Here is a 27,762-nt window from a genome sequence, read left to right as displayed (position 1 = left end):
GCACAGACACAGCACCAAATCATCTCATCAGTATAAAAATAACGAGATACACTTGCGCGGAAAATAGTTTTTTTTCTTCCATCGATTGGTGATGCGCAATAGTACGTGGTTAAACTGTAGCACACACTGGAAGGGTGACAAACAAAACGATGGAGAGCGAGCGATGAGAAAAGTTATGGATTTCTTCCGCATACATCAGATGCGGCGGAAACACGTGGACAAACAGGAAGTCTTCGTTGCGTATTTTCCTTGGGCCTTTGACAACAACAGAGATGCAACAGTGTACAGAAATGGCGGGTAAGAAACACATGAATATATACAATATTTAAGTGCTCAGACCCCGTATTATGGTTTGTATTGCAATTTGTATTATAGATGTGCTCACCTATTTGAGTGTTCGAGGGCGATGTATGTATGTTGCTGTCACAGGTAATCGAGCTGTCATCAAGCTTGCTAGCACACTAGCTAGCCCTAGCTAGCTTGATAACGTTATCGGGAATCAGTGATGATGTTGTGGCTAGGGACAAGCTACCCCATTTATAGACACGAACTGCTTTAGCGCCTATTGACGATAGTATCTTCTTTACTTTTTTTTTAAGAGCCCGACGCTTGATCTGAAAGTTAATTATCACGCATCGCTTGCGGTAGTATTAAGGTTCGTTTTCCCACACAGGCCATATCTCCATGTTATAGGAGTTGTTTATGGAAGACGATACGACCACTAGCTTTGGGACACATCGGGAGCCAGAGTATTGGTTGTGCATCGTTCTGGTGGTTCGCGAAGGAAGGTAACCATACCACAATATAGCTGACTTCACCAAAAAATGTGCCGTAAAATGTTTTGTGAAACTTACTTAAAGGTAAGGAAAATAATGGGGTAATGTTTTAGACAACCGGGCCCAGGACCGTTAGAACAGTTTGCAGTTCTCCAGATGTCCCGAAAGAAACTTGCAGCAAGATGACGACAAACTGTAAATCCTCTCGAGATGACACCAGCACTTTCTGTGGATCATGCTAAGCACTCAAAATGTAACGAGTACTTTTGTATGGCGTAAAAAGTACATTATTTTCTTTAGGAATGTAGTGGAGTAAAAGTTGTAAAAATAAATATGGGAAAGTACAGATACACAAAAAAATTACTTAAGTAAAAATATTTTAAAGTAATACTTAAGTACTTTACACTAGTGATTCACTGATATTACATTTTCGGCCAATACCGATATCCAATTATTTTCCTGGCCCAAAAAAACTATACCGATAATCGATATTTAAAATTTAAGCGGCCTTTTAATGATTCTAGTACAGTTAAATAGTTAAAACACACACACGGACGCATCGGTCTAAGGCACTGCGTCTTCGTGCAAGAGGTGTCACTACAGTCCCTGGTTCGAATCCTGCCGTGATTGGGATTCCCATAGGGCGCAGCACAATTGGCCTAGCGCCGTCTGAGTTTGGCCAGGGTAGGCCGTCATTGTAAATAAGAATTTGTTCTTAACTGACTTGCCTAGTTAAATAAAGGTTACACACACACCACACTGACCAAAAAGTTATTTTGTTGGCATTTACGTATGTCCCCATTACCAGTAAACATAATCAAAACCAATTTCTTTCACTTACTTGCTGTGCTGTTTTGTTGTTCAGTCGTTTCATTCTCAAGCAGGACTTCTAAGGAGCAGCATTTGGGTCTTTGCATGTCAAACAAGATACACGTCAAATAGCACTGTTTGACGTGTCAAATAAGCTTGTTGACCAATCAGGACCTGAATATGACTGCATGTCACATAATAATTGAACGCGTTCATAAAATGTTTACGTAGTTATTACACATTGATTACACTATCACTCGTATTTCATATGTCACAATGATTCATAGATACGTATGCTGTGATGCTGGTGAAGTTGTCTTGCGCATCTACATTGCTGGTCATAAATAAAGATAGCCAGCTCATGGATGCAAACAATGTTCTTCCCCAAAAACATAGTAAAACGACAATCGGTTTCAGTTAGCTAGCTAACTATATTAGCTAGGTGTCATCATCTAAAATAACCCAAAAATATAATAAAGTTCTTATTTGATTAATGGTGGTCGGACCCATGGTGGACTTTGCGGTTAGCCTTCAAAATAAAAGTATGTCATTGACAGTGATGCAAATGAATACAAATTGTATAATTTAATAGAGCATGCTAAACGATGTTGGAATGTTATATAAAATCAACAAAAGACAATTTGTTAATTTGACAATCTGTTGAAATCACACCGGATGTGTTATACTTTAGAATTGCATTGGGGCATACTTATTTCACTGTGGATTCATTGTGGATCAATGACATGGGGTATCAGTCTACTCAGTGACACCCAGAGAACATTAGTATCGTAGCTCTTATTGCAGGACTCTGAAACTACTGTGAATTGAGCCACATTTATTGTCAACCTATGTATAGAACACCCTTTTCCCGAGGAAAAACAATACTGTGTGGATGTTTTGGAGTCTGAACTCTGAGGAGGACGTTGGGAAAAAATATATTGGCTATTGAGTAGACTGTTACCCCATTTCATTGATCCCCAATCCTTAGGTAAAGCTGTACAGTGCAATATGAATGTCAATACACACAATAGGCTGACTGGGGAGGTGATTTCACACAGTCACAGTCCCGTGATAAGAGCTACAACGCTAATATTTGCGTAAACTCTTCACAGTTGTGTTCTGTGGGTGTCACAGAGTAGACTGATACCCCATTTCATTGCTTCACATTCCAACCTTGTTTGACATTATCTAGTCTAAATATGGCATGATTCCATCAATTTGTAACCTTCTGCATCACTTTCAGAGGTACTTTTATTTTGAAGGCAAACTGCAAATTCCACAATTGTGCCTAATCCTTATTGCGGCTAGCTTCACAACACAACCCGGTCAGGTCGAGCCTCACTAGCCAGATGAAGCCAGCAGGCTGCTTGTAACGCTAGCTTTGGGCAACAGGGTTAAGTAGCTGGCTACCTATTTATTTTCATGAACTGAAGTTCAATTTCAATAGGCGAACAACAAGTGGCTACCTTGCTAATATTTACTCACAAGAATTCCTAAATCATTGCTAAGAATAGTGAAAATGACTGCAGTTTCTACAGGTCATTGTTTTCAGGCTGGTTGTATTGGTGCTATTTAGGTACCAAGCTTAAGCTAGCTAGCTACCCCAGAAGTTACGGCCAAACAAATAATGCTTTATTTCCAACGCGGTATTGTAAACACATCGTTCGTGACCAGTGTTTGCTTGTTTGCAGACTTTTTTTAGTACAGCATTGACAGTGCTACTGATAGTAGTGGTGTCGCTTGGCTTGCACGTGCAAGTTCAGAACACACAACATTCTATAATAGAACTGTGTTATTTGACGTGTCAAATTAAAAGCGTATTTAACGCATCAAATAGTGTTATTGTAGAATAGTGTTGTTTGAGGTGTATCTTTTTTGACACGCAAAGACCCAAATGGCGTTCCATAGTATGTCATGAAGCTAATAGCAGTGACGCTATTACTGTGTAACTCCGGTAGGGCAGCATCTGAACAGTAGCACCCTTGTTAACGTTAGTGTGTACCGGTGCTCGAACAGTCGCGAAAGCCAACGTCACCTACGACAGAACGGTTGATTGTCAAGGGCAATGAATTCCATTATCTTGGCGTTTTAATGGATTTTGCCTTTGAGTTGACTCGCTGAAATGTTCTTACTCTTTCGAATGACTGCTTGACTTGTTGACTGCTCGATCCTCACAGCAGACATTGTGGGCTAGGTTAGGAATGCTGTGTTGCACGTGTAGCGCAAAATTGTACGTGGCGTCATTACGTCGTGTACCTACGTTATGTAGGTCTGCACGTCTGCTTTGACATCGGTTTTTCACATCGGCGTTAAACTAGACATCAGGCTGATACCGATGTTGGCATTTTTAGCTAATATCGGCCGATTCCGAAATGTTCACCGATATATCGTGCATCCCTAATTTACACCACTGTTCAGTGGACTAATCTATTGAGGATGCCACGGTCCAGGAAGGGGAGTGTGTATAAAATACACAAGGCATGTGTCTCTCCAGAATGCGCTCTCTCCCACCATGCCATGTGCATTCAGTTTCTTAACTTCATCGTGTGAATTGTTTGCCCTTTGATTGTTATCGTCTATCAATTCCCCATTACATATACCACCAGTAGTAGCCTACATTTACTGTTAATTCCCTTAATTTCTGATCTACAATGTTTGGTTGGTTACGGTTTTGCCGCTTCTCAAAGTAATTTGTTTTCACCTCAAACAGCAAGTAAACAATGTCTGTTTTTGAGTCCATAGAGAATTACAATAGCTCCTTGACATATTTGAAACATATTTTCTGCCCTCTCCCTTTTGATAACCACTTAGCATGAAAGGGAGAAATTGTAATGCTCTGATGTAGTTAAAATAAAATACCTAATTACTTATTATCCCTTGCACAAACAGCCTACAGCTGTGTCTGTCCTGAGCTCACTGGTGCGGGAAACTCTTGAGGGCCCAGAATATTTCATACAATGTTGCAAGTTTGCTAGCATGAGATAAACATATAATTTTTTAAAATATAAAATATAAAGTTTCTCTGGTTAGGATATCTTGATCTCCTGCTTCTTCTTGAGTCATTTGTATGTCTTCATTATTTAATCAAATGGCACGCTTAAAGCATCAGACAATCTCAATACATATAGTTGATTTTATTAAAACACAACTTGTATTTTTCCATATATAGAAACACTATATATGGAAAAATACAAGTTTTAACATTTCGACCAATCGATTGCTTGAAGAAAAGACAACTTATTGACCAAAATTTGTTTTAGTTTGGGACAGCCCTACTGAAAAGCTGCAGATGGAAGATTGAGATGGAGCGTGCCCACAGGTCTGGAAAACATGTAACCTGCCTAGGTGACAGTTCCTGGTCAAGTTCTAGAGGTTTAAGGACAAGATGGCTGTTCTGGAGAGAGCCAAGAACTTGAGAGGAATGAACATCTTCCTCAACGAGGACTTCACAGAAGCTGTCGGCCAGAGGCGGAAAGAACTTATCCCAGCTATGAAAACTGCCAGAGAGCATGGGAGCATTGCTTACATCCACTACGACAGGCTCATTGTCCACCCTCCCTCCCAAAAGCCTTGTGAGGAATGAGATAGCCATGCCTCAGGGTCAGTAGCTTCAGCACAACATCACATGCACATATATTGATTGATTTTGTTAAGAGGTCTATTTTCTGGGTGACCTGACGATTGACTAGTTAGCAACTAGCTCTCCATTCTGACTAATGCCTGTAATATGATCCAGGTTCACTCAGCCAACTAGAGTGCATACCAATAGTGTTGGTTCTGTTACATCTACTTGTATTGATCATATCTTCACTAATACTGCAAAGCTTTGCTCCAAAGCAATACCAGCTTCCATTGGCTGTAGTGATTATAACATTGTGGCATTAACAAGGAAAGTGTAAGTGCCAAAGGTTGGGCCTAAAGTAATTCATAAGAGGTCATACAAAATGTTTCCTCGATTATTTTGTTGAAAATGTATGTTGGTCTGATGTTTATGAGGAAGTGAATTCAGGTGCAACACTGGAAGTATTTGTAAAAAATGTCATGCCAACTGTTGACAATATACCCCATGATTGATGATGGTTCAAAGAAAGAAATGATGCAAAAGTTGTCTGCTCAGCTGATTAGTTGGCATACTCTAAATTGAGAAATGTTGTGACTAAACTTAACAAGAATAAAATATATTACCAAACAAAGATAAATACTTTGGAGTACCATTTATAATAAAACCTTTAGTTATTGCCAGTCATTTCAATGACTATTTCATTAGTGAAGTGGAAAAACTGAAATGAAAACATTGAACAGTGAACCATCATATTTTTTAATAAAGGATTTCATAATGAAAGAAAATGATTGTGTTTGTGAATTTGTTCAAGTTAGTATGGGAGAGGTAGAAAACAATTGTTATCTATAAAAAAATGATAAGCGACCAGGTATAGACAACCTTGATGAACTATTGAGAATGGTTGCAGACTGTACTGCCGCTCCTATTTGCCTTTTCTTTAACCAAACTTTAAAGGAGTGTGCGTGGAAGGAAGCTAAATTAATTCCACTGCCTAAAATTCGCAAAGCACCCTAACATCCGCCCAATCGGTTTTCTGCCTGTTCTTAGTAAACTAATGGAGAGGATTGTGTTTGATGAAATACAATGCTATTTTTCAGAGAACAAGTTAACTACTGACTTTCAGCATGCTTATCGAGAAGGGCACTCAACTTGTACTGCACTGACGCCAATGAATAATGATTGCTTAAAATAAATGGATAATAAGATCATAGTTGGCGCCTTTGATCTTATTGATCATAAATTGTTATTGAAAAAACTTGCCATCCCATGGTTGGAGAGTTATTTATCCAATAGAACCCAGAGAGTGTTCTTCAATAGAAGCCTCTCGAATATCAGATGTACAGTGCGGTGTCCCTCAGGGCAGTTGCCTTGGGCTGTTAGTCTTCTCTATTTTTATATATTATTTGCCAATGGTCTTAAACAAAGCTAGAACGACTATCTGTGTGGATGATCTCGCTCTCCATGGCAGATTTTGAGCTAAACGTTTAAACAGGTTAACAATCACAAGGCTGCCAGGCCAGACGGAATACCAGGACGCGTTCTCAAAGCATGTGCAGACCGGCTGGCAAGTGTCTTCACAGACATTTTAAATCTTTACTTGTCCCAGTCTATAATCCCAATCTATTGTCCCTGTTCCCAAGAGCAACAAGGTAACCTATCTAAATTACTATCGCCCTGTAGCACTCACATCTGTAATTATGAAGTGCTTTGAAAGGCTGGTCATGACACACATCAACACCATCATCCCAGACCCACTCCAATTCGCATACCGCCCCAACAGATCCACAGATGATCTACAGATGATCCAATCTCAATTGCACTTCACACTGCCTTCTCCCACCTGGACAAGAGGGAAAATAACAATTTCAGAATGCTTTTCATAGATTACAGCTTAGCATTTAACACCATAGTCCCTTCCAAGATAGGGACCCTGGGACTGAACCCCTCCCTCTGCAACTGGATCCTAGACTTCCTGACAGGCTTCCCCCAGGGTAGTGAGGGTAGGCAACATCACCTCCAATGCTATCACTGACCCTCAATACGATGGACCCTCAGTGATGTGTTCTTAATCCACTCCTTCACTTCCTGTTCACCCACGACTGCGTGGCCACGCACGACTCGAACCATCATCAAGTTTGTTGACGACATGACGGTGCTAGGCCTGATCACCAACGGTGATGAGTCAGTCTACAGGGAGGTCAGAGACTGTAGTGTGGTGCCAGGACAACAACCTCGACGTCAGTAAGACCAATGCGCTTATATCGTGGACTATAGGTGAAAGAGGCGAACAACATGGCTGTTGTTGAGCAGGTTGAGATCTTCAAGTTCCTTCATCACTAAGGACCACATCACTAAGGACTTAACATGGTCCACACACACACCCTCAGTCGTGAAGAGGGCACGGCAGAAACTCTTCCCCCTCAGGAGGCTGAAAAGATTTGGCATGTGCTATCGAGAGCATCTTGACTGGCTGCATAACCACTTGGTATAGAAATGCACCGCCCTTGACCGCAAAGCGCTAGACAGGGTGGTGCGGACAGCCCAGTACATCACTGAGGTCAATCTCCTTGCCATCCAGGTCTTCTATATCAGGCAGTCAGAGGAAGGCCTGAAAAATTGCCAAACTCCAGCCACGCAAGCCATAGACTGTTCACTCTTCAACCGTCCGGCAAACGGTACCAGAGCATCGGCTATTGGACCAACGGGCACTGAGACAGTTTCTACCCCCAAGTCATAAGACTGCCAGATAGTGGCCTCCCGAGTGGCGCAGCGGTCTAAGGCAGTGCTTGAGGCGTCACTATAGACCCGGGTTCGATCCCGGGCTGTGTCGCAGCTGCCGCTCTTGCGACTTCTTGTGGCGGGCCGGGCACATGCACGCTGACTTCGGTCGCCAGCTGTATGGTGTTTCCTCCGACACATTGGTCCGGCTGGCTTCCGGGTCAACCGAGTCCGTACGGGGGTTGCAGCGATGGGAGAAGACGGACTACCAATTGGATATCACAAAAAAATAGGTAAAAAAATTGTTTTTTTATTTTTCTTGTTAATTTATTGTCCCAAACTATCTGCACTGACTCTTATGTTGCACTGACCCTACGCACACTCACTAGACCATATATACACTCACTAGACCATATATACACTCACTAAACTATATATACACTCACACACACTACATTGACACTCACAAAACCCACACGTATTCACATACAATACACACACACACGCATACCGACAACACAAACACACATACATATGCACTCACACACACAAACTCTTACACATTTGCCGCTGCTACTGTTCTTGATTTTACTCGTATTGTTATCTATCCGGATTCCTAGTCACTTTACCCTGCCTTCATGTACGTATCTACCTCAAGTCCTTGTACCTCTGCACATTGATCTGGTACTGGTATACAGCTCCATTCTTGTGTATTTTATTCCTCTTGTGTTAATATTTCATTTTGCATCATTGGGAAGGGGTCGTAAAGCCAGCATTTCACTGTAAAGTCTGCACCAGTTGTGATCGGCGCATGTAACTATTTTATTTTGATTCCACACTCTACATGTCATCACCCAAAGCCAGTGAGCTCACTGAAATTCTAGATAAAATAAACTGCTCTTAAATACATCTTAAACTAAAAGCATTTTCAAAACCATCTCTAAGACCAAAACCTCACCTGGAGGTTTAGGCAAGTTGAGGAAGCTTAAGGTATAACATTGGATGATCAATTATCATGGTCAAGTCATTTTGACAGAGTTTTTGGTAAGATGGGGAGGGGTATGTCTGTTTTTTGACACAATCAACTGCTAGATGGTCAGGCTCTGGTCTTGTCCCATCTTGATTACTGTCTGGTAATATGATCAAGTGCAGCAAAGAAAGACCTAGAAAAGCTGCAGCTGGCTCAAAACAGAGCAGCATGCATTGCCCTTCACTGCACATACAGAACTGGCAAGCATGTTGATGTTAGTCTTTCATAGTTGAGGGTTGTCGAGAGATTTGAACTGCTTCTCTTCTAGTTTTCATAGCATGGAACTCCCTTCCATTTCCCATTACTCAAGTTAACAGGAAAATGACCTTTAAAACAACTCATGGAATGATGTGTACTGTGAGGGGGGCACACAGACACATTTTAATTTGTTTTCTTCTCTTTTGTACATTTTTTTTGTTGTTGCGTTGTTTCTATATCGTTCTATTTTGAATGTGACTTTTCCTAGTGTATCAGTGTTTTGTTACTTGTCATGTTTTTTTGTGGACCCCAGGAAGAGCAGAGGCTGCTTCTGCAAAAACTAACGGGGATCCAAATAAAGAATTAAGCTGGAAATGCTGTTTGTTTTGCTCCACAGGGATGAACGCAATGGAGAAGAAGTTGGCAGAGTATAAGTGTGACACCAACGAAGCAATCTGTTTAAAACTAGGTTTGTCTCATGCGTCTTCTTATTTAGCTTTGTGTGTAAACTCTTTTGTTTTAGGATGTGGAGATAGTAGCTACTTGCACTGCATTTTGTTGTTTGGTAAATGGTGCTTTAAGTGTTTCATATACATATTGCAATATTTGATATGTTGACTGAGTATTTGCCACACCCTCTTACTCAAATAATGAAATACAACTATTTCTCTCAGTCCGTTTCGCAGAGGAGGTCGATAATGAAAGCACGACATTCCATCCAGAGTTCAGCCACCAGCTTTATGGTGATGAGTGAGTATCAAACCTAATTCAGCCAGTAAGATCTGTGCATCTCATTACAGTAACTCCATGTGAATTCTATGGCCGCGTTCCACAGCTGAGGCGACGCAACAACCACTGGTTGTGTGCCACGTCATTGACTGACAAATAGCTGTAACGTACAGTATATGGTTAGCTAATACTTAAAATACCTATCCAGGCGTTGTAAGATCTGTCAGGCGTCAGCAACATCAAAACTAGTGGAATGGCCGATTAAACCTCTCTAGGATTTGTGGGATGCTAGCGTCCCATCTGGCCAACATCCAGTGAGATTGCAGAGCGCCAAATTCAAATACAGAAATACTCATAAAAATTCAGAACTTTTTTTTTTAACATAGGTTTAAAGATGAACTTCTTGTGAATCCAACCACGGTGTCAGATTTTTAAAAATGCTTTACGGCGAAAGCATACCTTATGATTATTTGAGAACGTAGCCCAGCAGACAAATCATTGCAAACAGTAACCAGCCAAGTAGAAGAGGTACACAAGTCAGAAATAGAGCTAAAATTAATCCCTTACCTTTGATGATCTTCATATAGTGGCACTCAGAATACATTCATTTACTCAATAAATGTTCCTTTTGTTCGATAAAGTCTCTTTATATCCAAAAACTTCAGTTTTGTTTGCGTTTTCTTCAGTAATCCACAGGCTCAAACACAGTCAAAACAGGCAGACAAAAAATATCCAAATTGTATCCGTAAAGTTCATAGAAACATGTCAAACGATATTTATATTCAATCCTCAGGTTGTTTTTAGCCTAAATGATCTATAATATTTCAACCGGACAATAACGTTGTCAATATAAAAGGTAAACAAGAAAGGCACTCTCTCGGGATTGCGCATGAAAAAGCTCTGTGACACGGTAGGGTCCACTCATTCAGACTGGTCTTACTCCCTCATTTATCAGAATACAAGCCTGAAACAATTTCTAAAGACTGTTGACATCTAGTGGAAGGTATATGAACTGCAATTTGAGTCCTAAGTCAATGGATACTGTAATGGCATTGAATAGAAAACTATAAAACCAACAAAAAAAACTACTTCCTGAATGGGTTTTTCTCAGGTTTTTGCCTGCCAAATCCGTTCTGTTATACTCACAGACACTATTTTAACAGTTTTGGAAACTTTAGTGTTTTCTATCCAAATCTACCAGTTATATCCATATCATATCTTCTGGGCCCGAGTAGCAGGCCGTTTAATTCCGAATGCTGCCCCCTACCCTAGAGAAGTTAATTAGGGCCGATTTCAATTTTTCATAACAATCGGAAATCGGTATTTTTGGACACCGATTTTTTTTCATTTTTTTTACACCTTTTATTTAGTCTTTATTAACGAAGTCAGTTAAGAACACATTCTTATTTTCAATGACGGCCTAGGAACGGTGGGTTAACTGCCTTGTTCAGGGGCAGAACGACAGATTTTTACCTTGTCAGCTCGGGGATTCAATCTTGCAACCTTACAGTTAACTAGACCAACGCGCTAACCTCTCATTGCACTCCACGAGGAGCCTGCCTGTTACTCGAATGCAGTAAGCCAAGGTAAGCTGCTAGCTAGCATTAAACTTATCTTATAAAAAACAATCAATCATAATCACTAGTTAACTACACATGGTTGATGATATTACTAGTTTATCTAGCGTGTCCTGCTAGATATAATCGATGCGGTGCATATTCGTGAAAAAGGACTGTCCTTGCTCCAATGTGTACCTAACCATAAACATCAATGCCTTTCTTAAAATCAATACACAGAAGTATATATTTTTAAACCTGCATATTTAGCTAAAGGAAATCCAGGTTAGCAGGCAATATTAACCAGGTGAAATTGTGTCACTTCTCTTGCGTTCATTGCACGCAGAGTCAGGGTATATGCAACAGTTTGGCCCGCCTAATTTGCCAGAATTTTACGTAATTATGACATAACATTGAAGGTTGTGCAATGTAACAGGAATATTTAGACTTATGGATGCCACCCGTTAGATAAAATATGGAACAGTTTCGTATTTCACTGAAAGAATAAACGTCTTGTTTCGAGATGATAGTTTCCGGATTCGACCATATTAATGACCTAAGGCTCGTATTTCTGTGTGTTATTATGTTATAATTAAGTCTATGATTTGATAGAGCAGTCTGACTGAGCGATGGTAGGCACCAGTAAGCATTCATTCAAACAGCACTTTCGTGCATTTAGCCAGCAGCTCTTCCTTGTGCTTCAAGCACAGCCCTGTTTATGACTTCAAGCCCATCAACTCCCGAGATGAGGTTGTTGTAACCGATGTGAAATGGCTAGCTAGTTAGCGGGGTGTGCGCTAATAGCGTTTCAAGCGTCACTCGCTCTGAGACTTGGAGGAGTTATTCCCCTTGCTCTGCATGGGTAACGCTGCTTCGAGGCCAGGTAGGGGCGAGGAGAGGGACGGAAGCTATACTTTTACACTGGCAATACTAAAGGTATATGAATTCCAAATGGTATAGAGAGAAATAGTCCTATAATAACTACAACCTAAAACTTCTTACCTGGGAATATTGAAGACTCATGTTAAAAGGAACCACCAGCTTTCATATGTTCTCATGTTCTGAGCAAGGAACTTAAACGTTAGCTTTATTACATGGCACATATTGCACTTTTACTTTCTTCTCCAACACTTTGTTTTTGCATTATTTAAACCAAATTGAACATGTTTCATTATTTATTTGAGGCTAAATTGATTTTATTTATGTATTATATTAAGTTAAAATAAGTGTTCATTCAGTATTGTTGTAATGGTCATTATTACAAATCAAAATAAAACAATCAGCCGATTAATCACTATCTGCTTTTTTTTGGTCCTACAATAATCGGTATCGGCATTGAAAAATCATAATCGGTCGACCTCTAATCAAAACTCTGGAAAGCGGCCTAAATCTGTGTGCTGGTTGCACGACGGTGAACTGTTGAGAACTGAATTATGTGAACGCTAACTCACCTGCAGTGAGCTCCAAAACTATTGGGGCAGTGACACATTTTTGGAAATGATACAATGACTATGAGGTTAAAGTGCAGACTGTCAGCTTTAATTTCATCCATATCGAGTGAACCGTTTAGAAATTACAGCACTTTTTGTACATAGTCCCCCCCATTTTAGTGGACCAAAACTATTGGGACAAATTCACCTAAAGTAGTTAAAAGTGAAGTATTTGGTCCCATATTCATAGCACGCAATGACTACATCAAGCTTGTGACGCTACATATTGTCGGATGCATTTTCTGTTTGTTTAGCTGGTTTCAGATGTGTTATGTGCCCAAAATGGAATCACTTTTCTTTTGTAAATAAGCATAGAATATGTTTCTAAACAATTTGGATGCTACCATGTTTATGGATAATCCTCAATGAATCACGATGAGTGAGAAAGTTACAGGGGCATAAATATCATTGTAACGGGTGAGAGGTTAGCATGTCTTGGGGGGGGGGGGTGTATGATACGGTTCACTCTATGGATGAAAATGACCCTCAAATTAAAACTGATAGTCTGCACTTTAACCTCTCTGTCATTTCTAATCAAAAGTGCTGGAGTACGGAGCCAAAAAATGCCACTGTCCCAATACTTTTGGAGCTCACCAGCTAGTTATCCACTTTGTTTTAATTGATTTATTTCCTCAGTGAGGTGGCTTTTGGATACAAAGGCCTTCAGATTCAACTGTACTGCAGTGCTGGGAACCTGATCACCCTCTTCAAAGTTAAATGTTCAGCCAGAGTCACAGAAAACCTTGACTGCGTGGAGGTAAATAAGTTGATTTGAAATGCCTTTTTTTATCACTTTAGCCCGAGCACAGTAACATGGGCGTTATGTTAAACAATAAGAGCGATGTCCTGTCAGACTATATTCCATTCAGAGATAGGCCCCAACTCTTATGTCGTGAGGGTTTCTCAACCACGTGACCTGCCCAGGGAAAACTCTGGGTCTTCGCGAAAGCTTAGTTTTTTCCCGGTCGTTTGAAAAAACCCACCCTCGATACCCATAGCTCCTCTTCTGGAACTTGTCCAGTTTCCCAGCCTGCTTTAGCTCGAGGTGAGCTGTTTCGGGAGCCTTTTCTGTGGGCTGCTTTGTGCATGTTTCCGTGGGCCTTCTGGAGTGAGCCAGCACCTCCCTCTGAGTGGTGGTATTATGCAGCAGATATGTAAGAGATCTCATATTTTGTCAGACTAATCCCAGTCTATCATAGGCCCCATGGGCCATGGGTGCACTAATCCTATCCCTCCCTCTCTAAAGGGAAGGATCAGAGTTGGATCGGGTGGTCTTGGCTCATCCATTGATTTGAGTGGCTCTGTGATAGTTTGCAAGAAGTGGAATATGTCCTGCTGGGGTATGTTTCCCATAAGTGTGTTTTGTCAGGAGGGAGATGTATTACCGAAGGACTTGGTCCCCAGAACGAACCCAAATTACAGTTCTGAACCTCTGACCAAGTTTTCCTGGGCAGTAGCTAATCTGTGTAGTGCTTTCAATTGAAAGAAATCCTAGTAAAGTAATGGTCAGTAACACTTCACTTGCTTTACACATAGTATAGCTGTAATTGCTCCATTGCATTGACACTTTGTTACATTGTAATTTATGGAGTTTAATGTTTTTTTATTATTACAGAATATCAAGAAGAACATGTTAACTTATGACCCAAATATAATTACAGCATTTCTACATCTCTAGGTGGAGTAGGATAGACTGAATGTCAAGTGTTACCTGAATGTTTTCTTGTGGACTCATTAAAAGTATGTCACAATGAGAAGCAATTGTCTAATTGAGTGCATAGACCGTAGTAACATTATACATGAACAAATAGCGGCAGGGAAATCCAATTGTTTTTATTAGACACCGAGCAGTCATCCGTGAAATAATTGTTTTGGATACATTTTTCTGTAGTTTTCTTTGTTAAACATTTCCCAGACTGTCTATTCTGTTCCCAATACTAAACAGTACTGGAGAATTTCCAGCGAGGATGACGGCCAGGCCAACGTTGACCCACGAGTGTCCACCTCGTTAAGGGTTTAGTGCAGCTGGTGCGAGGGTAGAGAGTTAGGGAGCAGCAGCAGAGTTCAGGCTCCATCTGAAGAGTGTTTGTCTGTGAGTGCGTGCTCACTGTGGCTGGGTAGAGTGCAGCTGGTGAGGGAGAGGAGGGGAGCTGTGGGACAGAGTTCAGCATGCAGCTGCTACTACTCTAATGGAAGACTTGTCAGAGATCACCTTTACCCTAAACCAGCCAAACTCTATAATGATGGACTCCACACAGTCGGACAGCGTTTTTTGTTCCAGTCGTTGTTTCATACTGGGCATCCACTCGTGGAAATCTGAAACGTACATCAGTAATGTGTAAATCAAATATGAGCCTCGATCTAAAATGCAAAGCTGTTAATATACAAATGTTTGGATTGTCATTGCAATATGTAGCTTACGTTTTAAGTCTGCCAAAAATCATTGTCAATGGAGATATTTTTTGTATGACAACGAAATCCAATAAGAGATTTTAAGCAGATAGTGATGCAATTAAAAGTTCAATTGAATTTGGACGTTTAGCAAAATGGCACAGTTGGGTTAAAGGATAGGGCCGGGACGATAACCGTATCGTGGTACTCCTTAGTATCACGTCAAGGAAACAAAACGCAAAAGAAACGCGAAGCAGATTTAACTTCTTTAGGAAAATGTTGGCAATAAACCGTTATTATGTTGTCATTCAGTCACATATATTTATTTTCCAAGCTATAGCACACAATATGTTACACACACAAGGTTTTTTAAAGGACCAAAGAGTAGTCTGCTTTGCGTTTTCATTTTTGCCATGGAACAAATATTTGCGATCCGGTTGTCGCCCCAGCCCAAATAGGCCTGGTTAGTGCCTCTCTGGGTCCTGAGAGAGATCTAATTGAATGTATTTCCTCTATAGGTACATGCAAAGCTGCAGAATCCGTGCATTGTGAAGAACAACGTGATCTGATTCAGTGTTCTTTTTTTTTTCTTCTTTTTTTTTTAAACCTTCAAAAACGTTTTCACTACTCCTAAATAAGATGTGTACACATGATCAATTATATCCCGAAGATAAAAGGCATTCGGATGGAACAAAGCGTTTCTAAAGATGCATTGTTACGTCATTTATACCGAACTATGGCTTCTTTTATCCGGGATTGTGCAATTTAGTGTCTAGTATATCGGAGAGTGCCTCGGACAATATGTCTTGTTTGTCCATGGCCTTTTACTTCTGATCCTTATTCCTCAGAAATGCAGTCCAACAATTGCAATGGTGAAGTGGCATTCGGCTGCAGGTGCATTACTTCCAGTTGGATATTAGCTGATGTCTGAAAGGAGAGGAATTAGCAGTGTGTTGTATTAGCCTTTTGTAGTGCATTTTGTTCGGGCCTTCTTCATTTCCCCGTTTTTCTATGGCGAGCAGAAAGGGCCTCGGTATAGAACTAATGCTCATCGTGCATGTAAATGGTGTGAAAGGGCTGCTTAGCAAGTTAATACAAAGTGTTCTCATGTCAATCCTTGTGGAAATGGATACAATGCAAACATCACAGCTGAACCAACCACACATTCTAGTGAGTAAAAAGTCCAGAGATGAGGGTGGGGTGGGGGGGCCCTTTGTCTGCCAGGCTCTTTCATTTGATTGAGTTGCGCTCGCCAGGATTAGACGAGAGGCCTCTATTATGGATGCCCGAGGTTTGTTAAGTTGAGATCAATTCATTACATTTTATTGCCCAGTGAAATGCAGAAATACGTTATTGTGGGGGCTTCATCAAATATTCATGGTTTAACGTAAGTAGTAAATGTATTCAATTAAGTGCTCTTTCACCAAGGGGTTGGGAAGGGGGGCGGGCGTCTCTGCTCTGCTGACTGTCTTAATTGCCTAATGGTTCTCCTTTTTGTGGCACAAAAATATGTATTCTTCCACTTTAATTCCTCGTGTTCTCTGTCAATCAGGGCTGAAGCATAGCCTAATGACCGAACAGTAGGAACTGTGATTAGACATGGCAGCGGAAAATAAATAAATAATGTCCACAGATTTCCTGATTTATTCAATTGGAGCAGTTAGTCCATAAAACTAGATGGGCTCTGTAAGGTCTTTTTGTAATGAAGACCGTGGACGTGTTTACTCTATATGATCCAACTATATCAAAGAACAAACGCGTACAACATTTAGAAGAAATCCGTTTATTTCAAATGCATTATTGACTTTAAAAGTTATACGATTGCAGTTTTCGTCCTAGCAAATACTTATCTGGCTTATCGGCATACTTTATTTTTATTTTTGAACAGAAATGGAATATAGATACAAGGCTACTTTCCCTTATACAAGATGCTGTCGCTTTGTGTCATGTTCTAGTAAACCCTGTTCTTTCCTCCCTGCAGCCTGATGATGTTGAAGGGAAGATCCGGGAGATCATTCCCGCTGGGTTCAGCTGCAACACAGACGACTTCACCTCATTGTTGGAGAAAGAGGCCAACTTCAAATCCTTCGGTACCCTGCTTCACACATACCACGTCCACAATGTGGAGGAGGGTGAAGACTGTCCCTACCAGATTCACAAGGTTCACATTCTAGTCCTTGGTCCTACAATATAGAGTACTTTATGTAATTATATACAGATAACAGTGTTTTCCATTTCGCCCATATGACTTGCAGGTTATTTCAGTGTAAGGGAGGGCGCTCTGCTTATTTATCATGACTTAGACTGTCCTCAGACCTGCTGTGTTCTCTAGGTGGACGTGTCGTGCCCTGGATTCCGAGACTACCATGAGCGCCTGCAGACCTTCCTCATGTGGTTCATTGAGACGGCCAGCTTTATCGACGTGGACGACGATCGTTGGGACTTCTTTCTCGTGTGAGTGGTGCCCTCCTTAACCAACGTCACTCTCCCCGAACCCGTTCGTTGACTCATTCAGAAACAACGGGCTCCTTTGAGGAGCTCACTACCAATTACCAGGCCAGTTTGATTATATTTTCCCTGGTTATTGGAGAATTGTTGATCTGGCAAGAGGCACCTTTTGTGTTGAAAACCCTTTTCATTCATTTTTTTCAGGGCAAGAGCTGAATTGAACACGGTTGTCTTTTGAAACACTGAATGACATCTCGAACAGTAAAAAGAGCCTCTGCCAGTGTTTTCTTTATCCTGGCACCTATTTATAGTGACAATGGGTAAATGGACTGAAGTGATGTGGAGGACCCCCGATCCCCCCCCCCCCCCCTCTCTACCCCTCTTCTCCTCTTCTAAGTTGCAGTCCTCCAATTAAGTGCTTAATGTATTCAGGTTGTAGCAGGTGTACGGATCGGGACGGGCCTGGCTGCTCCAGCATGCTGACACTGGAAAAAGCATCCCAGAGAATGGAGAGGGGAAAATGGACGCGGCACTGGAGTGTGCCTGTAATTGTCCTGCTTGCCTTTTGTGTTTTATCTGCAGATTTGAGAAGTACAATAACGATGGGGAGACTCTCTTTCGCAACTGTTGGCTACATGACAGTTTATAATTACTATGTGTATCCAGACAAAACCCGACCACGTGTAAGGTAATTACTAGGGGAGCACGTGCCTTCCTTTTCTTTTGTACAAAAAAAGGAGAGGAAAATTATATATTTCTCTCTCCCTAGTCTTACAAAAATCTCAAATTACTGGCTTATGTATCCAACCATCCAACCCCGCTCTGACTCATATGGGAGCCAAAATGATGAGTATCTTCAACAACAAAAAAAGCTTTGCCTGTAAATAAGCATTTTGTTTGATGTATTGATGGACTTGACATAACAATTTGTTACGTTTCTTATAATCAAGTGAAAAGGGCTCCCTCAATTTCAATTCATTAGTACAGTGCCTTAGAAAGTATTCATACCCCTTGACTTGTTCCACATTTTGCGTTACAGCCTGAATTCAGAATGGATTCAATGGATTTATTTTCTCACCCATGTACACACAATACCCCATAATGACAGTGAAAGCATGTTTTTAGAAATTGTAGCAAATTTATTGAAAATGAAATACAGAAATATCTCATTTACATAATTATTCACACCCCTGAGTCAATACTTTGTAGCACCTTTGGCAGCGATTACAGCTTTGAGTCTTTCTGGGTAAGTCTCTAAGAGCTTTCCACACCTGGATTGTGCAACATTTGCCCATTTATTCTTTACAAAATTCCTCAAGCTCTGTCAAATTCCTTGTTGATCATTGCTAGACAACCATTTACAGGTCTCGCCATAGATTTTCAATTAGATTTAAGTCAAAACTGTGACTCGGCCACTCCAGAACATTCACTGTCTTCTTGGTAAGCAACTCCAGTGTAGATTTGGCCTTGTGTTTTAGGTTATTGTTCTGCTGAAAGGTGCATTAATTTCCCAGTGTCTGGTGGAAAACAGACTGAAGCAGGATTTCCTTTAGGATTTTGCCTGTGCTTAGCTGCATTCTGTTCCTTTTTGATCCTGAAAAACTCTCCAGTCGTTAATGATTACAAGCATACCCATAACATGATGCAGCCACCACTATGCTTGAAAATGTGAAGTGTTGTACTCAATAATGTGTTTTATTGGATTTGCCCTGAACATAACACTTTGTATTCAGGGCAAAAAGTGAATTGCTTTGCCACATTCTTTGCAGTATGACTTTAGTGCCTTATTGCAAACAGGATGCATGTTTTGGAATATGTTTTATTCTGTACAGGCTTCCTTCTTTTCAATCTGTCATTTAGGTTAGTATTGTGGAGTAACTACAATGTTGTTGATCCATCCTCAGTTGTCTCCTATCACCGCAATTAAACTCTGTAAATGTTTTAAAGTCACCATTGGCCTCATGGTGAAATCCCTGAGCTGTTTCCTTCCTCTCCGGCAACTGAGTTAGGAAGGTCGCCTGTATCTTTGTAGTGACTGGGACTATCGATGCACCATCCAAAGGTAAATAACTTCACCATGCTAAAAGGGATGTTCAATGTCTACTTTATTTTATTTTTACCCATCTACAAATAAGAGCCTTTCTTTGCAAGGCATTGGAAAACCTCCCTGGTCTTTGTGGTTGAATCTGTTTGAAATTCACTGCTCGACCTTACAGATAATTGTATGTGTAGGGTACAGAGATTAAGTAGTCATTCAAAAATCATGTTAAACACTATTGCACACAGAGTAGGTCCATGCAACTTACTATGTGATTTCTTAAGCACATGTTTACTCCAGAACTTATTTAGGCTTGCCATAACAATTGTATTTATTTTTATTTAACCTTTTATTTAACTTAGGCAAGTCAGTTAAGAACAAATTCTTATTTACAATGATGGCCTACCAAAAGGCCAAAGGCCTCCTGCAGGGACGGGGGCTTGGATTCAAAATAAATTACATAAAAATATAGGACAAAACACACATCATGACAAGCGAGACAACACTACATAAAGAGAGAACTAAAACAACAACATAGCATGGCAGCAACACATGACAACACTGCATGATGGCAACACAACATGGGAGCAGCACAACATGGTAGCAACACAAAACAGGGTACAAACATTATTGGCCACAGACAACAGCACTAAGGGCAGGAAGGTAGAGACAATACATTACGCAAAGCAGCCACAACTGCCAACAAATTGGGTTGAATAATTGAATAATTTCCGTTTTTCATTTTTAATAAAAACATTTTGGGGAAACTATTCCACTTTGACATTATGGGGTATTGTGTGTAGGCCAGTGCCAAAACAAATCTAAATGTAATCCATTTTAAATTCCGGCTATAACACAACAAAATGTGGAAAAAGTCTCAAGGCGATGTACATTACTCCATGCTAACATAAATTACAAAAGTGAGCTTTTTCTTTCTCAGATAATTATCTTAACATCAAGATCTGATCAGTCATATACAAGGTTGCCTTTTTTCTGTGAATGACGGGGGGTTTGATAGGTCTGGCTGAGAGGTCAGCAAGGCTGTTCTTTCATGTCTTTGTGTATGTTGGCCTGGTGTCCTTCTGAACAGCCAAATGCTGATCCTGCCGCCGTTCCAAGGAGAGGGTCATGGTGCCCAGCTGCTGGAGGTAGTGCACAGGTTCTACTGCAATCTGCCTAAAGTACAAGACATTACAGGTGTGTGTTTGTGGGCGTGTTTAACTATACTTGTGGGGACCAGAAGTCTCCACAAGAATAGTAAACAAACAGAAATTTGACTAACTGTTAGTCCCTACAAGGTCAAATACTATTTCTTGGGGGTTAAGGTTAGAATTAGTGTTAGGGTTAGGAGCTAGGGTTAAGGTTAGATTTTAGGATTAGGGAAAATAGGATTTTGAATGGGACTGAATTGTGTCCCCACAAGGTTAAGCTGTACAAGACTGTGTGTGCTAATGTAAGTGACACAAAATGAGTTGATGTCTTATGATGTTTCATTTTGGGGAGGAGGCTATAACTGTGCTAGAGTTTCACATACGATTGATTACATGTATTTACATGGTAAAATGCAAAGCCTTTACACCCGAATAATTGATTTGCGTAGGACAAAATGAATTTATTTTGTATTTTACTTTATTTGCCAGGGACGATGTACAACAAAACATAAGTCTCAGAGAGGAGAAGTGATGCGGTGCACCAGATTTAGCTGACAGCTCATTTTGAAGATAACAAAGAGGCATCCGCTCTCCTGTCCAGAGGGGCACCCCTATTTTATTGTCTTATTTTTCTCTACTTTGAATCTGGTCTTTGAATTTTTTATTTTTTTATTTCACCTTTATTTAACCAGGTAGGCCAGTTACTGCTGGATCTTTTGTAATTTTTGTTTAAAAATTCCAGGTGGCTTTAAGTCCTCTCCATATTGCGCTGTAGTGAATCTTTGTCAAAACCGCAGTGGGAGCTGGGTAAAATGTCAATGCAAGCCGCTTTCGCAGAACTGCGCTTGACACATGCAGCCACAATCATACTCTGACAATGGTGTAATTATTGGATTGTTTCAGGAATCAGTGGGATTTGAATATAAGCCTGTATTGAAAACTGTGGCCTTGGATGTCTTGGGGTGGTTGATGTGAACAGTTTGGTAAAACATCAATTGACTATACCTAACATTTCATGTAATGTTTCAAGCTTGTGTCTAATTTATTGTTTTCTGTTATTTGCAGCTGAAGACCCCTCAGAGAACTACGTGAAGCTGAGAGACTACGTTCTGGTCAAGCTCTGCCAAACGCTGCCGATCATTCGCCACAGACGAGCTTCCTCTGAGCTTCAATGACGACATGGCCACAGAGGCCAGGGAGAAGTTAAAGATTAACAAGGTCAGCCTCAGCTTTAACCCTAGAGCCCAGAGGAGGATACATTTGATTACTGTACTTCTCTCACTCATTAACCCAAGGCTCTCCAGTCCTAGAGGGAGCATGTACCATTTTATTTAAAAGGGTAGGCACTAACTTATCTTACTGCACTTATTCTGCGTCATGTTTTCAGTTTTGCCAAATGGTTGTTTCTCACTCCGCCATGGCACTTTCATGAAGCTTCAGGCACCTCAGATTTGTTCAAGAAGGTTCTGAATAGCTCGACCAAGCTAAGAAATCGTCTGTCTTTTCTAGATGATTGTGGAGACAGACTGTACGGGTTCTTAAAGGCATTAATGGCCCTGTCCTGTTTTTTTCCCCCTACAGAAACACGCAAGACGAGTGTATGAAATCCTCCGACTGAGGGTGACGGACATGAGCGTTGAGACGAAAGCAAGAGATTACCGTCTGGAAGTCAAAAAGAGGCTTTTTTCCCCGACCAAGGTATGTTTAAAAGAAAGGACCGTAGCTTCTCCAGTGAAATGCATTCCTCCGTCCTTTTTGCAGTGTCTGCCTTGCGCTCTAGTTTTTAATCAAATGGAATGAGCAGATTGTGTCTACTGTGTAATGGCTATGTGTTTCCCAATAGACTTCATTAGTGGTGAATGGCTGTTAGTTGCACTATATAACCTGGGATCAATTCAGAGTTGATTTCATTTGATAGTAGGGCGAGTCCAATATTTTTGGTATCTCAGATTGTTTCGTCAATTCTCACATAGGAACTTCATTGGGAGATGTTTGAAATGCTTTTTACGTTTGTATCACAAATCATAATAAAAGTGGCCATTTTAGGCCCTTTTTAGACCTACACATGCCTCCTGTAAGACCCTATGATCTGTACATGATACAGACAACATCTTGCTTTCATTATAGTCCTTATAGTTATAGTGTGCTCTAACATAGGGAGTATGTCTAGATTCTGAAAGACATATTTGTCCAACATAAATATGAATATCTCAAAACTATCCTTTTTTGATTTGTCTTGTTTTTAGACATTGTTTGTAACAATATACTCTTCAAACCTCAGCTTTAACCATGTCCAGAGTGGCTCTCTGTTATTTTTAATGATATAACCCATTTATACATAGAAAATTACATAGGTCGTTCAAACTCAACTCTGGAGCTCGAAGCCAGTTCTGCATTTTTTTCATTATTCCCCTCTAATCAGGGACTGCTTTAAACCCGGCTGAACCAGGTGTGTGCAATTTTAATTATCAGGAAGAACAGAAAACCAGCAGGCTCTGGACGTCATACGGTAAGAGTTGAATACCCCTGTTGTAGGTCATTAACCAATCACAGCCCTCCTTTAGGATTGCAAATCATCAGCACAGGGAGTTCCCTTTTGAATCCATTTTCCCATTCACTGTGTCGGTGGTGCTCATAAAATGTATCATAACTTCATAATTAGCAACGCCCACTCTGGAAATTTGATGTACTTGTATATTGTTCCAAACAATGTCTTAAAAATGAACAAAATCTAAAAGGGTCGTTATGCGATATTAATATTTTTAATGTTGAATAAATGAATGTGAACATTTGTCTTTCAGAATCTAGACATACTCCGTAAGTTAGAACACACTATAAGGACTATAATGAAACCAAGATGGTGTCTGTATCATGTAGGGTCTTACAGGAGGCATGTATAGGTCTAAAAAGGGCCTAAAATGGCCACTTTCATCATGGTTTTCAAAGAAATGGTTTGATACAAATGAAAGAGGCATTTCAAACATCCTTCCTCCCAATGAAGTTTCTATGTGAGAATTGCCAGAACAATCTGAGATACCAAAACTATTTTCCTCTGGTGTAAAATCCACCCATTAACTGATTATACCACGCGTTTGCAAAATATTTAGTGTTTGACGACTTATGACTGACTACCCACGATGCATTAGCATGGTTTCAGAAATGGCCAAGGATGAGGCCAAGAATGTGACACACTTTATCTGCTTAGAGCTACTTCTTGTTGCGTCTTGTAACTAATGTTGCAATACTTTTCTAGAATCAGGAGAACGATTATTCCCCATTTGCAGGAAAAATGTCTGGAGTACCAAAGGCTTATTATTGGAGATACAATGGAGCACTGCAGGCCTCCAGAGTAGTCTTACCCCAGGATTCAGTTCTATTCAGAGCAGTGTCATTATGCAGGATTTGCATGTCATTAGGAGGGAGGAGTAACTTCGGTGGAAGTAGGTTGCTAACAGCACACATTCAAGCAGTTAAAGAATATGCTTGCCAAATAGTACACGTTTCATATTAGCGCTCTTACTGTGCTTTTTGAAATTTGATTAGACAAACTGTTACTAATTTTGTATTTACAGGATAACATTGATTTACATATGTATGTTCCATGACATGTCATTTGAGTGTCTCGTTGAAACCCAGCATATCAGCCGTTACAGCAGGGTTCTTCATCTGGTGGCCCGCGTGCTGAATTTGTCCCCCTCCCCGCGGGTCTTTTTATTTATTTTTTATAAAATCAGCGTTTGAAATAAAATACTGTAAAATATGACATTAAAAAAGTAAAATATTCTAATAAAAATGTAAAAACCTGGATATCAGCTCCAAGTGTTTTTAATTTTGGAAATCTGTTTCCAACTATTCCCACGCCTAATAGAGAGACGCGTGATCATGTACAAATGTAAGCCGTAGAGGTAAGTTAGGTAATATGTACATGTAGGTAGGGGTAAAGTGACTTATGTCTGTTTGGGCTTCTTGAGGTCAATTTGCAGTCTACAAATGAGTTGTAATTATGTTCAGGCTCCCCGACCGTCCGCTCAAGAAAGACTGCCCGCTGCTGAGTCTAGTTGATGATTTGACATTTGAGTCATTTAGCAGACACTCTCACCCAGAGCGACTCACAGTAGTGAGTGCATACATTTTCATAAGGGGGGGGGGGTATACTCGTTCATGATCCCTGCATTAGAGGATTGCTGTCAGCAGTGTAACCACATGTCTTGAAAAAGGCCTTATTATCTGTAGAGGGAAAAAGTGTGTGGTGGAAAAGGAAGTAGGAATTCCTTGGGAGACTGGCTGTTGAGTGGAGGAGAGATCTGGCAGCCAGATGCAGCAAGCCGTTTTGTTTTCGGGGAGGTTTGTAGTTTGTAGTTAGCTCAGCGGAGTCCTCTCTGTGAATGTGTGGAGAATTTCACGTCTCTGCCCAACTTCTCTTCCCCCGATTCCCAAGAGAGTGGGAACTTTTTTTGCACTGGCCCCAAAATACATGAGTGAGGACTCTTGGTTCATGTCCAGAAGCTGTCAGCACTCCTGCAGACTCAATTACAGAATCCTTTGCTTCCCCTCTGACTATTTGGTTTTAAGACACTAATGAGATGCATTCAGGTCTGCAATATGAGGAACAATATTAACTTTCTCTTGCCAGTTGAACGTGCATTATGTAAGATGCTGCTAATTGCAATCAAAACAGTCGCATTTGCAAAATACCATATAGCATTTTTTTGTTTTGCCTCAATAAAAAAAAACATGGCTAACAGGGGGGTTTTGGGGGGGAAACACGCCAAGGGATTTTACACAAACGCAGTGCATTAACCCGTGTATGTGTTTATTGCGTGCTTAGAAGAACCAGCGGGAGCTGACCAAGATGATGAGGTGTCTGCGGCCAGAGGAGCTGGCATCCCACATCAGTCAGATGGACACGGCGCTGTAGCAGGAGGTGCTGGAGAAAAGCTACCAGGAGGTGCTAGCCGAGTACCGGAGAGTCATTGAAAGGCTAGCACAGGCCTGATCCAGGGGGCCTAACGTCGGCCCTGGCTACCCCCTGTAACACAAACCCCCCCACCACCACCACCCTGGCCCCATCTCCTTCTCCTCTTCCCACTGATGGTCCTAGATATACAGTAGAGGTTGAGCAGCGCTGTGCAGCTGGCTGGCTGCCTGGGGAAGGCCCACTGTGTCCCATGTGTGTAATCACGCTGTGTGAGATTTAGTGATTGGTAATCATTCACAGGTGATAGGAACACCATCCATACGGTCTGGCTGTGCAGAACATGCCTCCTTTTGATATAGAGAATAACAGAGATGGTGGTTCTTTTTTTCCCCCTCAAATATCTGTCTAGGTTTTTCCTGAAGACGTGTAGGTTTTTAAGCACTTCGTACTGAAATAAATGACATGTTTTTTTGTTGTACATTGATCAATTGGGTTGATCTATTCATTGATGCTGTTCTGAAGTGTCATTTCAGATTCACGTGTTCTACTGTTATTGGGACAATGTGTAATAATTATTGCGCTGTGATGATTATTGTACCGGTAGCTACTATTCGTACTGTTATTGGTACAATGTACAATTATTATTTTCTCAATGTTTTGGTAAACTACCGTATTAAACTTAATGTATTCCTAATGTTAACTGCATCCTGATTTACCAGATCAATTGTACTTTTAAGCACAGTGTGGAGTTCAACTGGGCTGAATATGCAGTTACTAATATCAGTTACTCTATTTAGTCTAATCAATTTACAGATATAATTTTGTTCAGGCACCCTCTTGTGGCTAATGCAACTTCTGATTGCCCTTTAGGCTGAGTGTTGAGCTAATGAGCGTTATGGTTTTCAATTTAAAACCTCTTTGCCTCTGCACTGCCCACTTGTCCAGAGCGCTGTGATGAATAGCCATCTCTAGATACTTTTGCACATTGTCGCCAAATCAAGGTTTCCAGATTAATTCCCCCCCCCCCCCCCCCCCCTCCACTTCAGTTGTAACAAGTAAAATCTCTGAATATTTGACCAGCTCGGATTTGGATTGATTCAATCCACGCGTGGGGTGTCATTTCACTGTCGGAGACCATGTATTGTTCTTTAATGATGTGAGTATTTAGCTACGGTAGAAGCCAAACAGACTGGTGAGAGATGGGTTTCATTTTATTGGGGAATAGTGGTTGCTGACATCTTGAGTTATGAGTTTGTGTTGGGACTTCTCGCCGTGCTGTTGGACAGTTTTACATGCCTTCTGTGATGTTGTCAGAGTGTGTGTGTGGGGGGGTTGTGGGACTGGGACCCCATGTCTCCCTCCAGACCAGACCACACAGTGATGTTTACAGAAGCCCAATTACTTCCCTAGAACTCTGCCATGCAAATCAGGGGAGCCCAAACCCTCAGTCCCTCAGTGACCCTGCCTGTACTAGGTTATAGTGCTGGGGAGTTTAGGAGTGAATGTGGCTCAGATTGATGCAAGGCTGTTGACATCTAGGCAGCAGGGAGCATACGAAGATATTTCTAAGGGCTTGCTTGATAACATGTTACAAGTGTTGCTTTAGTGCACTCATGTCTCAAAACTGCTAACCACATTTACACTCTTGAAAAGAGATGACAAATCAGACCTTTTTCTGTTGAACAGTAAGCATGTTTCTGTATTCGAGTGTGGTCGACGAGAGACAAGGTGGAGCTATATTCTGACCAGGGTCGATTGTATTACATACAGTTTAGGAATCAGATCTTGTCCCATGCACTGTGTTAAAATGGACCTATTGGGGTTGTTGTGATAATCATGTTTAGCAAAAGAGACATCTAGACTTCTCTGTAATGTTATCGCATGTTATTCTCCTTCTGCAGTCAATCAACCATTCAGGTGCAATTCATTGAAATATTAAGGGGACAT

At 40.9% G+C, this 27,762-nt stretch overlaps 1 pseudogene; it reads left to right on the top strand.

The window, feature by feature from the left end:
• The first annotated feature begins 28 nt into the window (after positions 1 to 28).
• LOC110501455 lies at positions 29 to 26,299 on the top strand (annotated as a pseudogene).
• The last annotated feature ends 1,463 nt before the right edge of the window (positions 26,300 to 27,762 follow it).

The sequence above is a fragment of the Oncorhynchus mykiss genome, chromosome 22 (assembly GCF_013265735.2).
Source record: "Oncorhynchus mykiss isolate Arlee chromosome 22, USDA_OmykA_1.1, whole genome shotgun sequence".
Classification (NCBI taxonomy): Eukaryota; Metazoa; Chordata; class Actinopteri; order Salmoniformes; family Salmonidae; genus Oncorhynchus; species Oncorhynchus mykiss.
The sequence above is the reverse complement of the archived record's forward strand: the minus strand, read 5'-3'. Positions and strand labels throughout refer to the sequence as shown.